This window comes from Eleutherodactylus coqui, chromosome 6, assembly GCF_035609145.1.
Source record: "Eleutherodactylus coqui strain aEleCoq1 chromosome 6, aEleCoq1.hap1, whole genome shotgun sequence".
Classification (NCBI taxonomy): domain Eukaryota; kingdom Metazoa; phylum Chordata; class Amphibia; order Anura; family Eleutherodactylidae; genus Eleutherodactylus; species Eleutherodactylus coqui.
Genome location: NC_089842.1, coordinates 33,339,878 through 33,356,210, shown reverse-complemented (window position 1 = coordinate 33,356,210; position 16,333 = coordinate 33,339,878). Strand labels below are relative to the sequence as shown.

Sequence of the window (16,333 nt, the reverse complement as noted above, 5' to 3'; positions counted from 1 at the left end):
GTGTATTTGTGCCAGATAGCTAAAACATTGCAATGGGAAATCTTTGTGCACCCTACCCAAGTTAGTCAGTGTATTTGTGCCAGACAGGTAAAACACAGCAATAGGAAGACTTTGTGCACCCACAGCATAGGCGAGCCCATGAAACTCAAAGACAGTATTACACATGAAGAAATCAGAGTGCCCAAACATGGCAGAGATTCACCCCGCCCAGGGCCACGGCCCACATTTCTGCCCACTTCATTCTTTGTATGTGTCAGATAGCTGATCAATGCACTGGAAAAGTCTTTGTGCACCCACAGTATAGGCAGGCCCCTGGAACCCAGGGACAGTATTAAACAGAAAGAAAAGAGAGTGCCCAAACTGGCAGAGTTTCACCCCGCCCAGGACCTCGGCCCACACTTCTGCCCTAGTCAGTCAGTGTATTTATGCCAGATAAGTAAAACACCGCAATGGGAAGTCTTTGTGCACCCACAGCATAGGCAAGCCCATGAAACTGAAAGACAGTATTACACATGAAGAAATCAGAGTGCCCATACATGGCAGAGTTTCAATCTGCCCAGGACCTCGGCCCACACTTCTGCACAAGTCATTCAGTGTTCTTGTGCCAGACAGCTGAACACCACTATGGGAAACCTTTCTGCACCCACAATATAGGCGGACCCCTGACACATTTCTGTAGCAAGAGTATAGGCGAACCCTTGAAACATTTCTGTAGCAAGAAAATAGGTGAACCCCTCAAACCTTTTAGTAGCAAGTGCATAGGCGGACCCCTGAAACATTTCTGTTGCAAGAGTATAGGCGGACCCCTCAAACCTTTTAGTAGCAAGTGTATAGGCGGACCCCTCCAACCTTTTAGTAGCAAATGTATAGGTGAACCATCGAAACATTTCTGTAGCAAGAGTATAGGCGAACCCCTGAAACATTTCTGTAGCAAGAGTATAGGCGAAACCCCTCCTAATCCCTCAGCAGCCGGCTGTGATTCACCCCACCCTGGAACTTGTAGTATAACATTACAAAAAGAGTCTATGTTATAGAAAGGGTTGAGTTGTATGTTCTAAGGGAAGTGAACAGGCATGCAACTGTTAATTAATAAGGGGTTAACGAATCAGGTACTTTGTAATTAGAGTTAATTGGTTTTAGTATAAAGAAAAGAGGGCAGCAGGATTCAATACTTAGTTGAACAAGGCTGTAAAGCTGAAATGCATTCTTCTTTCTATGTACCTGACTGTACAAGCATGAATATTTAATAAAGCAAAGAAAAATACTCTACATGTCCATATTCCCACGTATCTATTATCAGCAAATGAGAATGCTATAGCTGCAATGCTCTGCACAGGGCTAGATGCTTTAGAAAAAAAATGGGTGCACTACTGCTCCCAGCCAGCCGCAACTGTAATGCACACAATGAGTAGCCCTAAAAAGGACCGTTGGGGTTCTTGAAAAGCGGATCCCGACTGTTACACTTTCCCTATCCCAGCAGCTCTTTCCCTAAACTCTGCCTAATGCACTGCAGACTGAGAATGTTATAGCTGTAATGCTCTGCAGAGGGATAGATGCTTTAAAAAAAAAAAAAAAAAAAAAAAGGTGCACTACTGCTCCTGGCCAGCCACAACAGTAATGCAGACGGTGAGGAGTAATAATAATAATAATAAACTTTATTTGTATAGCGCCAACATATTACGCAGCGCTTACGTAGACAGGGGGGATACAGAAAGACAATACAAACATTACAGAACCACGGTTACATAGTAATCAATTGATGGAAACAATAGGAGTGAGGGTCCTGCTCCAACGAGCTTACATACTACGAATAGGGGGGTGATACAGAAGGTAAAGTGGCTGGAGATGTGCATGGTTTTGCGAAGTGGAAAGTGAGGGATGCTATACACAAACAATGGTCAGACATTTAGCCATGTGATGGCTGAAACAGTATGACTGCAGGAGCGGTTTATGATGGCTAGCAGGGATTGCAGTCAGTAGGTCAGGGAGCATGTTATCAGGCGGAATACAGAGGGGTTTGTTTAGGGAGTGCCGTATGCCTCCCTGAAGAGGTGTGTTTTTAGAGCACGCCTGAAGTTCTGTGAGTCCTGGATTGCTCGGGTAGCCTTTGGTAGTGCGTTCCAGAGGACTGGTGCTGCTCTGGAGAAGTCTTGGAGGCGGGAATGAGAAGTTCGAATTAAAGGGGCGCTCAGTCTGGTTTCGTTAGCAGAGCGGAGAGCCCAGGCTGGGTGATGGATTGAGATGAGGGAGGCAATATAGGGTGGCGCCGCGCTGTGGAGGGATTTGTGGATGAAGGTAGCGAGTTTAAATTGAATTCTGTATTTAACGGGCAGCCAGTGCAGTGACTGGCACAGGGCAGAGGCGTCCGAGTAGCGTCTGGACAGGAAGATGAGCCTGGCTGCCGCATTTAGGATGGATTGGAGACGGTAGAGTCTGGTGCAGGGGAGGCCGATCAGTAATGAGTTGCAATAATAGAGCCGGGAGTGGATGAGGGCACCAGTAAGTGTTTTTAACGTGTCCACAGTGAGAAAAGAGCGGATTCTTGCGATGTTCTTGAGGTGCAGCTGACATGTTCGGGCCAGAGATTGGATGTAGGGTGTAAAAGAGAGTTCAGAATCAAATATGACCCCAAGGCAGCGGGCATGTTGTCTAGGAGTTATGGTGGCGCCACACACTGAGTAGCCCTAAGAAGGACTGTTGGGGTTCTTGAAGAGAGGATTCCACTCTAACACTTTCCCTATATCAGCATCAGTACTTTCCCTAACCACTGCCAGCATGTGTCTGAGGCAAGCCACAGGCGGGATCATTTTAAGTACTCGGCGGTCACCTGATCGGCCCAGCCACTCACTGCTGTTGGCGGGCAGAGGGCAGGCATGTCACAGCAGGAAGTGGTAATGCCTTCCCCGCATGTTTATTGGCTAGAAAATGGCGCTAAACATGCGGGGATGGGAAATGAAATTGACTCGAGTACCGCGTGGTGTTCATCTCGAGTAACGAGCATCTAGAGTACCCTAATACTCGAACGAATAGCAAGCTCAGACAAGTGTGCTCGCTCATCTCTAGTCACTATTACTACTGGGGTCACTATTACTTCTGGGGCCAATATAGGGGACACTATTACTACTGGAGCCAATTCCGGGGATACAATTACTACTGGAGCCACTCTGGTGGACACTATTACTACTGCGGCCAATACAAGGAATGCTATTACTACTGAGCCACTATAGGGGTCACTATTACTACTAGGGGCAATATAGGGGATGCTATTACTACTAGGACCACTGTAGGGGTCACTATTACTACTGGGGCCACAATAGAGTTCACTATTACTACTTAGGGCCAATATCAGGGTCACTATTACTAATAGGGCCAATATAAGGGATGGAATTATTACTCGGGCCAATATAGGGGGTCACTATTACTACTGAGGCCAATATATGGGATAATACTACTGGGGCCAATATAGGGCACAATATTACTACTGGGGCCAATATAAGTGGTACTATTACTACTGGGGCCAATATAAGGGGTACTATTACTACTGGGGCCAATATAGGGGACGCTATTACTACTTGAGCCAATATAGAGGAAGCTATTATTACTGGGGCCAAGAGTCAGGACCCATAGTGGATTATAATAGGGGCAATTGGGGTGACCACCCAGGGCCCGAGACTCCAAGCGGGCCCACAGCCGTCTCATTCGCCCCTATTGTAATCCGCTATCACTACTGGGGCTGCAATGGGGGAGCCTACTACTACTGGGGTCACGATAGGGTATTACTTTTACTACTGAGGTCAATATAGAGGTCACTATTACTACTGGGGCCAATATAGGGGACACTATTACTACTGGGGCCAAAAGTCAGGACCCCATTAACTATAGTGGGGTCTGTCCCTTTTCTGCATTGCAGCACTTTTTCTTCCAGTATTTTGTGCCGGATCTGCGACCGAACCTCTAGCCGGAGGATCAAACACAGATGTGAAACCGGCCTTACACCAACATGGTCAATATTACTATATACAGGAGATGTATATATTTCTCCCTGTTTATAGTGACATCACCATGTATAAAGTGATATGGACCGTGCTGGTATAACCTGGGCATTTCCTGTATAAGGGCGCCCACCCACTTGCGTTTTTTTACCTGCGTTTGCGTTTTGCGTTTTTCCTGCACAGGCATAGAGATAACATGTGTTCCTGTCCACTGGCGTTTTGCGTTGCGTTGCGTTGCGTTTTTTAACATAGGAACTGTCAGTTGCATATGTGTCCTTATTTTTCTCCTAATGCACCCATGAAAGTCAATGGAAAAGCCGCGAAAACGCCGCGAAAACGCGGCAAAAAACGCCGCGAAAAACGCGGGAAAAACGCTGCGTTTTTCACGCACGAAAATCGCAAACGCCAGTGGGTGGGCGCCCTAAGATTGCACACTTTACACACAATTAAAAAATGCATCAATAACCTGGATGCAGTTTTATAAAAAAAATGCATGTATTCTTTAAATCCACATGCGGCTTTTAATAGTGCATGCAGTTTCCTAAATGCGTTTGTGTCTTTTGAAAACCGCATGCAGTTTTTTCTCCGCACGCTGTCATGTGTAGTCCATCTGTTTTTTTTTTTGTATACATTTCCCGCACCATCACTTCACAATATACATGCTGACCATATACAATGTAATTACATATGGGCGGAGTTGATGATGCATCAATAGAGAACAATGGGCTCTCTCACGTGTAATACGCCACAAGGAATTGCGTATAGCAATGTACTTGACTGCCAGCAAATTACCGCATATGAAATGCACTAGGAGTTATGGTGGCGCCACACACTGAGTAGCCCTAAGAAGGACTGTTGGGGTTCTTGAAGAGAGGATTCCACTCTAACACTTTCCCTATATCAGCATCAGTACTTTCCCTAACCACTGCCAGCATGTGTCTGAGGCAAGCCACAGGCGGGATCATTTTAAGTACTCGGCGGTCACCTGATCGGCCCAGCCACTCACTGCTGTTGGCGGGCAGAAGGCAGGCATGTCACAGCAGGAAGTGGTAATGCCTTCCCCGCATGTTTATTGGCTAGAAAATGGCGCTAAACATGCGGGGACGGGAAATTAAATTGACTCGAGTACCGCGTGGTGTTCATCTCGAGTAACGAGCATCTAGAGTACCCTAATACTCGAACGAATAGCAAGCTCAGACAAGTGTGCTCGCTCATCTCTAGTCACTATTACTACTGGGGTCACTATTACTTCTGGGGCCAATATAGGGGACACTATTACTACTGGGGCCAATTCTGGGGATACCATTACTACTGGAGCCACTCTGGTGGACACTATTACTACTGCGGCCAATACAAGGAATGCTATTACTACTGGGGCCACTATAGGGGTCACTATTACTACTAGGGGCAATATAGGGGATGCTATTACTACTAGGGCCACTGTAGGGGTCACTATTACTACTGGGGCCACAATAGAGTTCACTATTACTACTTGGGGCCAATATCAGGGTCACTATTACTAATAGGGCCAATATAAGGGATGGAATTATTACTCGGGCCAATATAGGGGGTCACTATTACTACTAAGGCCAATATATGGGATAATACTACTGAGGCCAATATAGGGCACAATATTACTACTGGGGCCAATATAAGTGGTACTATGACTACTGGGGCCAATATAAGTGGTACTATGACTACTGGGGCCAATATAAGGGGTACTATTACTACTGGGGCCAACATAGGGGACGCTATTACTACTGGAGCCAATATAGAGGAAGCTATTACTACTGGGGCCAAGAGTCAGGACCCATAGTGGATTATAATAGGGGCAATTGGGGTGACCACCCAGGGCCCGAGACTCCAAGCGGGCCCACAGCCGTCTCATTCGCCCCTATTGTAATCCGCTATCACTACTGGGGCTGCAATGGGGGAGCCTACTACTACTGGGGTCACGATAGGGTATTACTTTTACTACTGAGGTCAATATAGAGGTCACTATTACTACTGGGGCCAATATAGGGGACACTATTACTACTGGGGCCAAAAGTCAGGACCCCATTAACTATAGTGGGGTCTGTCCACTTTCTGCATTGCAGCACTTTTTCTTCCAGTATTTTGTGCCGGATCTGCGACCGAACCTCTGGCCGGAGGTTCAAACACAGATGTGAAACCGGCCTTACACCAACATGGTCAATATTACTATATACAGGAGATGTATATATTTCTCCCTGTTTATAGTGACATCACCATGTATATAGTGATATGGACCATGCTGGTATAACCTGGGCATTTCCTGTATAAGATTGCACACTTTACACACAATTAAAAAATGGATCAATAACCTGGATGCAGTTTTATAAAAAAAAAGCATGCATTCTTTAAATCCACATGCGGCTTTTAATAGTGCATGCAATTTCTTAAATGCGTTTGTGTCTTTTGAAAACCGCATGCAGTTTTTTCTCCGCAGGCTGTCATGCGTAGTCCATCTGTTTTTTTTTTGTTTACATTTCCCGCACCATCACTTCACAATATATATGCTGACCATATACAATGTAATTACATATGGGCGGAGTTGATGATGCATCAATAGAGAACAATGGGCTCTCTCACGTGTAATACGCCACAAGGAATTGCGTATAGCAATGTACTTGACTGCCAGCAAATTACCGCATATGAAATGCACGCACAACACGCACGTAATATGCAGTAATCATACGCTCCTGTGAGCCTGGCCTAAGGGGCTGCAAACAAGTTTTGATCTAGTCCAGGAAGTAAGTCATGTTTGGAAAGCGCAGTTTAGGTGTGGGTACAGGAGGAGCGGCCCGAGCCCCTGAGCCTTTAGCTTCGCCTCTGAAGGGGTTGATAAATGTGGTGTTTATGACTTACTGTACTTTATGATGTTTCTTTCATTGACTTGAACGGCTAATAATAACGCTCTGAACTTGTCTGAAGATTGGATCTTCCTGAAGTTTGTGACCCCCTTGTACAACTGTTCACCATAAAACAAGTGATACTTTATATAATCAGCTTATGAGATGAAGGTCTTACCTGAGAGCCGAGCGCAGGGTGTAGAAATACCAGATCTCCAGGAAAAGTCTGTGTGCAAAAGAAGGGAGGGACTTCTAAAAGTTACTTTCACCTTTGGTTCCCTAGGATTTTAACCCTATAATACACAAGTGATAGTTTATTTCTTATAGATGACAGGCTACTCCCTCTCACAGACTCATTATTCCCCTCTTATTTCTAGCAACTTCCCCATAAAATTCAAGGCTCAGTCTGAAGTCCCTTTAACCCCTTAAAGGGGTTGTCCCGCGCCGAAACGGGTTTTTTTTTTTTCCAACCCCCCCCCCCGTTCGGCGCGAGACAACCCCGATGCAGGGACGTAAAGAAAGCTTACCGGAGCGCTTACCTTAATCCCTGCGCTCCGGTGACTTCAATACTTACCGGTGAAGATGGCCGCCGGGATCCTCTACCTCCGTGGACCGCAGCTCTTCTGTGCGGTCCATTGCCGATTCCAGCCTCCTGATTGGCTGGAATCGGCACGTGACGGGGCGGAGCTACACGGAGCCGGCATTCTGCACCAGCGGCTCCATAGAAGACTGCAGAAGACCCGGACTGCGCAAGCGCGGCTAATTTGGCCATCGGAGGGCGAAAATTAGTCGGCTCCATGGGAACGAGGACGCTAGCAACGGAGCAGGTAAGTAAAAAACTTTTTATAACTTCTGTATGGCACATAATTAATGCACAATGTACATTACAAAGTGCATTAATATGGCCATACAGAAGTGTATAACCCCACTTGCTGCCGCGGGACAACCCCTTTAAGGACCAAGCACAGTAAATTTACAGCACTTGGTTCTAGGCTTTAATCCTGGCTAGTAATAAAACACAGCGCAGGATTAAAGCTCCAGCTTCTATAATCAAGCAGGAGCAGGTCGGGTCCTCAGCTGTTAGCCACAGGATCCAGGGGAGAAACGGTTCTTGACCACTTTGGCCTTCTCCACAGGATACATAGTGCTCAATGAATGCTATGTAGTTGAAAGAAAGCAGAAGGGATAGGGGACGGCTTCAGCATGGCGGCGTAAGGCGGCAAGAACCAGAGCTCCGGACCCTCATATCACCACTTTTAGCCAAGACACACATTACACTTACCCCCTGAGACATGGCCAAGAGGAACAAAAGGAAAGGGGTTACATCATCCCTAGCAGAAGCTCCATTGAGTGTCTTCCTGAGTGGCATGGCAGCTGTATGTTCTGCCCGGCGACCTCCTGTCATGGCACTGGAGGAGCATGCACCCCTTCCCCCCCAATCCCCTTGGGAGGATCAATCAGCGACTGCGCTATAAGCGCTGCAGATTGGCAGTGGTGCTATCCAGTGCCCTGGAGGGCACCCCGCGGCATCCATCAATGCTGTGGAGGGACAGGGACAGCCTGGGAACACTACAGTCCCCCAGGCTGGGCAGCACAGGCCATTTATTAGGCAGAAGGTGAGCAGAACCACTGATGCAAAGAATTGGGAAGTGCAACAGATGGACTCTCCCTCTCCTGATGGAGGCATAGCACTGAATGGGAATGCTGGGAGCAGTGGTTCCACACCACCTGTCTCCCCTACAGCCTTCTCTCTCAGGAATCCTGATGACCTGACCTCGCTCCCAATATTGGTCTCTCCACACCAGGGTGATTCTAAACAGTCTGCAGAACCCACACTACTCATGACCTCAGATAAATCTAATACATTACAAGAATAATGGAGACTTGGGGGACTTCCTACCCACTTAACTTTGCTCCCTTGTAATAACGACAAAACAATAAACTTTTTGCTGGCATAGTTGTGGGAAGGCCACAGCTTTATTAACCAATTATAACCAAAAATGTATTTAACATTCCTTTTCTTTTCTTTCCATGCCTACCAAATTTATTGTTGAGCTAGAAAGTCCATAAAACTCTGTAAAGGAGTGAGAAAGCCCATAGTGGCTTGTAAACACCCTCCAATCCCCAGCTGGCATGGAAAGTCCACTTTTCCGCCACGAAGGATGCAGTGTAGTCCTACGCTGCATTCCGCCCCCCACATGCCAGCGCCAGAGCCGCCTCCACCCCGTCCTGCAACCCTGATAGGAAAGTGTCCATCCCTATATCGCTGAGATGAACCCCGTCTGGCCTCATCCTCCCTGCCTCCCTCCTTTCTAACTCCCAATGTCTGATGGCTACCCCGCCTAGTGATTTAACAAATTTCGACATTTTGAAATTGACACTTTTTCTAACCCTCTCTATAGTGTCGGTGTCTCTGGCCTCCCTCCAAAACCTCCTAGCTACTATATCCGACCATACCAAGATAACTTTATTAAAGAACTTTTGAAAACGCATCATATCCTCCTTCATCGGCGCCACTAACTCTTCCCAAATCATTTCCACCGGCATGGATAACCAGCACCACGTTTTTCGGAGACCACCTGCGGATGCATAAAATTTCATGTAGCAGCCTGGCCCACTGTAGCCCTCTTATGCCATGCCATCTCACTTTTGCGCTAGTTAAACCCAAATTTGCACTGATAGGCCTGGCCCAGGCTCTCTTTTCCCACACAGTCCATTCCGCATCTGTAAAAGAAAACCAAAGAAAGAAACAGGAAAAACCCTGAAATACAGGCCCCTCGGCCTACATCCTGAGTTCACAACACTCTGCGATCCGGTCGGACGTACGATCTGTACGCCTCCGACCTCCACCGACCCACTCGTTTTATTTCCTCCGCTTTCATGCCGCAGCTAAAGGCCGACGTTGCTGCGCCAATCCTGAAAGAATGGGTGCCGAACTCGCTGGGCTGCAAGCCCAGTTTTGCTAAGCATGCGCGCATGACTGCCCCAAACTGAAATTTAGTCAGCGGAGCCCCGGAAGCGTGTACTAGCAACGGGCCTGACCCGCTATGTCTGGCCAAATATTGTTTTAACAATGACACTGGGCACCATCTGGACCCCAGAGCTGCTATTCGCAGCCACTCGCCGTCTCCATACACGTCGGTTTTAGACTTCCTGATGCATAGCTTAACGTTTCCTTCGATGCATATGATGTCCGCAAACAGCAAACCGCCGTGTTTCTTCCTGCTTGGAGATACCAGCTCTCCCAGCCTTAACGCCGCAAAAAACACAAGGGAAAAAGCCGCCCGAAACAAAACTAGCTCCTCTGTTCCGCTGCAAACTGACTCTAAACTGTCTAGCATGGCGCAAAGTAACTCGAACGTAATTGGTCGCCTGTCGTCTTTTGACAACTTCTCTTTCTTCCAACCCTTTATTATTTGACCAAATATAAATTCTTTGGTCACATCGCAGGTGCCGTGAAGGCGTAGCAAAAACGCGATGGCCGTTAAATGTTTCTTCGCCGCGTCCACCGACGCACCCCGTTGACGCAGATCCGTTAGGATATCAAGCGTCACAACCCTCGCCTGCGCTTCTTCGGGAAAATTTCCCCTCGCCGCTGCCATCCATACTCTCCATATCGCGTTGTACCGTTTCCACGTTGATTCCGCTACTGAATTGCGAATCAGTTAGGAGCTCTCTTCTACTCTTTCCCATAAGAAAGCCGGGCAACATACCCCTTCGACATCTGCCGTTGGGTGCTGCTCCCTGAAACTCTCCATCTGGAAACGAGAAAGAGCGTCAGCAGTTCTGTTCAACACGCCTGGCACATGTCTCACTTTCAGTCTGACGTTATTTTGTAAGCATTTCAAAACCAGATGGCGTATCGCCGCCAACACCAATAAGGATGAAGATGTCTGTTTGTTTACAGCTCTGACTACTGTCTGGTTAGCAGACCAAAAGCATATACTTTTATTCTCTAAGGCCTGTCTCCAAAACTCCATGGCCACCATTAAGGGAAAAATTTCCAATAGGGCGATATTTTTCACCCACTGCCTTTCGATCCACTCCACTGGCGATGGGGCGTTGCACCAGCTGTTCCCAAAAATTATGCCAAAACCCCACGAACCGGACGCGTCGGCAAACAAGCAAAGTTCTTCGTTTGCTACTTCCTCTGTCTGGCACACCACCTGTCCGTTAAAAGACCGGAGGAAAACCTGCCATACATGTAGGTCCGCTCGCATGCCTTTTGTCACTCTGACAAAATGGTGTTGCTCCTTGACTCCTGCTGTTGCCAAAGACAGGTGCCTGGCAAACGGGCGGCCCATGGGGATGACCCGACACGCAAAATTCAACAGTCCGAGCAGCACTTGTAGCTGATGCAGTGTTACCTTCCGTGAACTGCCAACCATTTTGATTGTCTGCCGAAGCCGCGCCACTTTATCGTCGGGCAATCAAAAAACCATGTCTGTTGTATCGATTTCAATGCCTAAAAAGGTCAGGCATGACACCGGCCCGACCGTTTTTTCTCTAGACAATGGCACACCCGCTTTCTTCATTAGCGTTTCGAATGAGGCGAGCAAGAAACCGCACGTTGCGTATTCTGACAGCCCCACGAACAGAAAGTCATCCAAATAATGTAGAACCGATGAGATGCCCGTCTCAAGCCTAAGCATCCATTCCAGAAAGGAACTGAACACTTCAAAATAATAGCATGAGATGGAGCAGCCCATCGGTAGACACATGTCTACAAAATATAAGTTGTCAACGCGACAACCCAATAAATGAAAGCAGTCGGGATGCACGGGAAGTAAGCGAAAAGCCGATTCAATATCAGTTTTTGCCAGAAGCGCTCCCCTACCAGCTTGCCGGACTAAGCCGACCGCTCTATCGAAGGAAGTATACGACACCGCCGTCTGCTCCTTTGATATTCCGTCGTTTACTGAGTTGCCCGTCGGAAAAGATAGGTGATGGATAAGCCGGAAACTGCCTGGCTCCTTCTTTGGTACCAGGCCCAAAGGAGAAACCCGCAAATTCTCGAACGGCGGCTCCTTGAAGAGACCCGCCTTTCGATCCATTTTTACCTCTTTTAGCAACTTATCCATCAGCAGCTCCTTGTTGTCACATGTGGATTTTAAGTTGCTGCTGAGCATGAGAGCCGAAACCGGGGTATGTGGAATAATGAAACCTGAGGTGAAACCTGACCTAAGCAGATTTGCCTCCAGCCTCTTGTGGTATCTGGCGAGCTACCACTCCAGGTACTGGACGTTCACTGGGGTTGTTCCCAGCTGCGGGCGCGCCGGGGACTGCCACTGTTCTTTGCCGCCGAAAACAACGTACTGCTGCATGCGTTCCTCCACAAAAGGAACATTCGTGTCGGAATTTGCATGCGGCCAAAAAGCGGCAATGGCCTTCGTTAAACGCCCGGTAAGATCCTGAGGGCTTCTGCGCCCCCGGTGCCTGCTGTGCGGTGATTCCCGTGTTGTTAACTGGAAAAAGTGTCTTGGGCGGCTTCTGCTCTAGGATTAATTGAATCCATGAGTCAGTTGCCTTCGTTGCCCAACTAACGTTTTTTACACCCGAGATTAGGCGACGGAACCGCCGTGTAGCTTGTAGGCGCTATGAATTGTATTTATATATACCAACAGCTCCAGACCTTTTTGCGGATGCCGTTGGCATATCACGTGCGCCATCATTAGGATGGCTTGCAACCAATTACTAAAAGTTTTAGCTATTTTCATTTTTTTGTCGACTCCCCGTTCCGAAAAACGCTCTTTATCGACTGCAACATGTTCTACCGATAATAGGGACCAAATATCGATATATAAACCGTTGTTTATCTTCTGAACCACTTCCTCCGTGAGCCCACTCCCAATGGGGCAACCACAAAATAGGGAATCTGAAAATTTTAAACCATCCTTAATAAGCTCTTCGCTTCTCCTGCTCGCCCCCATAGGCGAAGACCCGGGTGCGTGAGCCACATTACCAAATTCAGGCGAGCCTCTACTCCCTGGATCATAGGACACTGGTAGTCCTTTCTTTTTATCAAACTGATTTAGCAGCGCTTTTAGCGCTACCATAAACTCATTTGTACCACTGGGCGATGCATCGCCCCATGCTTTACCATATGTCGACTCACCTGCTCTGTCGTCCTCCGGCCTTGCCAAGGGAAAACCTGGGGCGGGTGACGTTGCTTGGTGATAAGTAGGACTCCTCGCCGGGACCCTATTTTGGGTGACACCATGGCTCCTTGGGCTCTGTGCGCTGGGAGCCACGAAGGCCGCCGCTGACACGCTCTGCCTGCCTTTACTGCCGACCCTTCTATCATCTGTGGAAGAAGCCGGTGATAAATGTAACGCCGACTGCGGAGCCCAAGTCTCCGCCGCTTGGCTGTAACGCCTGGCTCTCCTTTGCAGCACTCCTGCGCGCTCGTTTTGGCTCGCCCGACTAGCTCTTGCGTTGCTTGCGCCTTCATCCCCGGACCCCAGCGAAGATGAGCTGGCATGTCCGCTTGCATCGCCCCTACTCTGCCCCGCCGACGCGCGTCTTTCGTGCCGACTCGCCCTTTTCCAAAACGCTCTGCCTCCCGCCCCGTGATAACTGCTCCCTGAATACTCGCTGCCTGCTGCTGCCCCTTCCCTATCTGCTCCCTCCCCCCCTTGCCACAACACCTCTGCCTCAATTAATGTATGCTCACCGCGCTGCCCTCTGGCGTGCGTTACATGCGGTGGCGCTGTGCCCCAAGGCATAGGCGATAAAGCCCTGCGCTGGGCTTGCCAAGTGCCGCTGGTTCTTCCCGCGCTTCGCCCCCCCTTCTTGTATCACGTCCCCTTGCTCCTGAGCCTACAACTTTTGCAGCTCCACTCCTCTGCCTCTTGCTCCTATGTGCCTCTGCTTGCGTGATGCTACCTCTCGCGCTGCCGGGTGACCTACTCTCCTCACTATCGCTGGTTCCTCTGCGCCAAGAAGTCCCGATGCCGGAACTACTTCCGGCCCGCGGATCCTTCCGCCCGCGGCCAGCGCCGCGCGCGGGCCGCTCCAACTCACCCAACGATGCTCGGCGGCCAGCCACGGGTTGCCCCACACCCGCGCCGGACTTACCCGACCCGGATACAGCCTCTCCGCTCCCGCTAAGTCCCGATCCAACCTCCGTGATTTCTTCCGCGCTGCTTCCGACTGCTCCCTGGCTCTTCCCTGAACTTCTGCACTGCGACCACGCCACTCCGCTTCCGCTCTCTTTCGCCTTTCCCAGGCTTCTATTTCGGCCCCCCTTCTTCTCGGCTGGACTTGGGGTCAGCCTGGCAGGGGGGAATCTTCTTCTGCGGGGCCTTCCACGCGGTTCAGTGCTGGCGACCGGCTCCAAAGGGGTTTCTACCTTTCCAGCTTCATCCGGCCTTGCTGCTCCAACTTCTGCCGCCATCTTCAGTAGCCACTGGGGACCATGACTGGCTACTGCCTCCTTAATTTGCCGCATTAGCTGGTCCATGATGCTTTGGCGCTCTGTAGTCCTCACACGTCTTCCTTCTTCTCTCGTGGACTGAGAACAAAATTCCTCCTCTTCCTCTCTTCCTAACACTAAACCCCTCTTACCACCCAGGTCGCTTCCTCCCTTAACCCTTTCTTATCCTTCCCGCCCCCCAGTCCCCAGCCCCTTCACTATACTCTCTGTTGCTATCTAAGATGATCAGTGTATTACCAACCAAAGCAGACCTATAGTCCCAACTGCAACGTATTGAGGAAAAACATTATGCGGCCATACACGCAGTTAATCAATCCAATCCATGTCTAAATGGGTCTTGACTAGAGAAGAGCGAGCACCAAAATGCTCGGGTGCTCGTTGCTCGAGTAGAACTTTCGGCGATGCTCGAGAGTTCATTTCGAGTAATGAACCTCATTGAAGTCAATAGGCGACTCAAACATTTTTGCTCCGCTAAGGTTTTCATTTGTGAAAATCTGGAAAACCCAAGAAAGTGATGGAAACGACACATATACGGATAGGGCAGGCGAGGGGCAACATGCTGGGCTGCATCTCAGGCTCCCAGGTCCCACTATTAAGCCACAATTGCGGCAAGAGTGCCCCCCCCCCCTAAGAATTTTTACTTCGGACAAACCCTCATTAGCAAGGCACACCTTAGCTAAGCACCACACTACCTCCAACCAAGCACAAGCACTGCCTGCGGAACACACCGCTGCCTCTTCTCCTGGGTTACATGGCTGCACAAATTACCCCCCCCCCCCCCCGCGCGCGCACGACCCTGCGTCCGCAGTGCACACAAGTGTCCCTGCGCAGCCCTTATCTGCCCTCATGCCACATGCTGGCTGCATAGCCACACCACCCTCATGTCTATTTATAAGTGCGTCTGCGATGAGGAGGAACCGGAGGCACACACTGCAGAGGGTTGGCAGGGCCAGGTAGCAACGATCTTTAAAAGGGGCGGGGCGATAGCCCACAATGCTGTAGAGAATCAATTAGAAATTCACGTTCGATCTTCATTCTAATCTTGTGCCACCTCCGTCAGGAGCTGCAAACGTGGGCATGAGTTACATAGCTATGGGGAATCCATGTGCCCACACAGTAATCATTCTGTCTAGGTGTCAGATAGCTCAATCGACACCGCAAGGGGAAAGCCATCTGCACTCTGCCCCCTACCCAAGTCAGTCAGTGTCTTTGTGCCAGACAGGTCAAACACTGCGATGGGAAGTCTGTGTGCACCAACAGCATAGGTGGGTCCAACGCAACCCAAGACATGAACAATAAAGAACTCAGAGTGGCCAAACATGGCAGACTTGCACTGCGCCGACGACATAGGCCTCGGGCCACAGCTTCAGCAATCGTAGGCATGAAGCGGACTTCAATGCCAGTACACCTGTGAAAGTCTCATTAAATCACTTACGTTTTCTTTCACCGCTCCAAAAACTGGATTATCCAGGAAAAAGTTCCACAGGCCCAACCCGGCGCTGTTGCAGTTCCCCCGGGACATAGGCCTCGGCCAAAAGCTTCAGCAATCGTAGGCAGGAAGCGCACTTTGATGCCAGTACACCTGTGAAGGTCTCATTAAATCACTTACGTTTTCTTTCACCGCTCCAAAGACTGGATTAGCCAGGAAAAAGTTCCACAGGCCCAACCTGGCGCCGTTGCAGTTCCCCCGGGACATAGGCCTCGGCCAAAAGCTTCAGCAATCGTAGGCAGGAAGCGGACTTCGATGCTAGTATACCTGTGAAGGTCTCAGTAAATCCGTTACGTTTTCTTTCACCGCTCCAATGACTGGATTAGCCAGGAAAAAGTTCCACAGGCCCAACCTGGCGCCGTTGCAGTTTCCCCGGGACATAGGCCTTGGCCAACAGGTTCAGCAATCATAGGCAGGAAGCGGACTTCGATGCTAGTACACCTGTGAAGGTCTCATTAATGCAGTTATGCTCCTCTCCTGTGGCCCAAAAGAGTTTCTCAGATAACTGTAGTAACACGAGAGAAAATACATGATGCGCAATGCT

General features: G+C 49.2%; 1 protein-coding gene across 2 annotated transcripts in view; it reads right to left on the bottom strand.

The window, feature by feature from the left end:
* Positions 1-16,333, bottom strand: part of LOC136632018 (NACHT, LRR and PYD domains-containing protein 3-like) — a 1,080,175-nt gene that overhangs the window by 389,547 nt on the left and 674,295 nt on the right. Inside the window, exon 1 of one of the 2 annotated variants that reach the window (XM_066606556.1) lies at positions 7,044-7,094. The exons of the other annotated variant lie outside the window; for it this stretch is intronic. The gene's annotated coding sequence lies outside the window, so the exon portion shown is untranslated. Of the gene's footprint in view, positions 1-7,043; positions 7,095-16,333 lie in introns of those variants that run through there. 2 annotated transcript variants of the gene reach the window in all.